Source organism: Rhipicephalus sanguineus, chromosome 3, assembly GCF_013339695.2.
Source record: "Rhipicephalus sanguineus isolate Rsan-2018 chromosome 3, BIME_Rsan_1.4, whole genome shotgun sequence".
NCBI lineage: Eukaryota > Metazoa > Arthropoda > Arachnida > Ixodida > Ixodidae > Rhipicephalus > Rhipicephalus sanguineus.
The window spans coordinates 62,199,620-62,200,418 of record NC_051178.1 but is presented as its reverse complement, the minus strand read 5'-3'; the positions used below and the strand labels follow the sequence as shown (position 1 = coordinate 62,200,418).

General features: G+C 48.9%; 1 non-coding gene across 1 annotated transcript; it reads left to right on the top strand.

The window, feature by feature from the left end:
* Nucleotides 1-217: 217 nt before the first annotated feature.
* Nucleotides 218-380, top strand: LOC119388451 (U1 spliceosomal RNA). Its single transcript, XR_005182735.1, has one exon. It is a non-coding gene; the product is annotated as a U1 spliceosomal RNA (small nuclear RNA).
* Nucleotides 381-799: the final 419 nt, after the last annotated feature.

Below are 799 nucleotides of genomic sequence, written 5' to 3'. Positions count from 1 at the left end.
AATTCGCCCATTATTTTTCGTCAGAGTGCTCATTCGTATGTTACTGCTGCCTAAGTAATTTAAAGTCTTGCGGCCCCGACGTTTTTGTACTTCGATGCATAACTTTACAAGCTCTCCAACATATTTATGCTTAAGATAACTGGTAAAGCAGTATTAGAAACCAGTTCCCGTTGTGTGTGCCCTTGGAATGGCAAGTGTGGCCGACAATTCCACGAGCATACTTACCTGGTGTCGGGCTGTCCGGTGATCAGAGAGGCCGGGGTCCCGTGCCGAGGCCAACCATTGCACTGCGGTTGGCTGACGCACGCCACTTTCCCAAACAGGGATAGATGGGGCATGCAATTTTTGGTAGTGGGGCTTGGCGTTCGCGCCAGCTCCTGTATCAATTCAAAAGAAAGAACGATTCCTAACGCCGATTGCCCAGCTGAGACGTATGTGACGCCATAAAATTCGGCGATGTGCGACGTCATGATGACGCCGTGTGATTGCAAGTTTTCTGCAGCTCACCTCATTTTGCACTGCCTCCGTGACCTGTCACCGATCACAGAAGCAGATCGGCGTTTCACGTGACAGCGTCACTATGGCGTCACAAAATTTGGCTATCTGTGACGTCATCGTGTGATGAATTTTTGCATCACTCGTTTTGACGCCACCGACGGTCAATTTTCGAGTTTGATGAGGCGTCTAAGGCTTTCTCCTTAATGTGAAGTTAGGGGTTAGCAGAGGCCGAATCGGAAAGTCAACTTAGCATGACATAAACAAATCGCGATACATGCCGCGACCAACTACGTCCGATTAT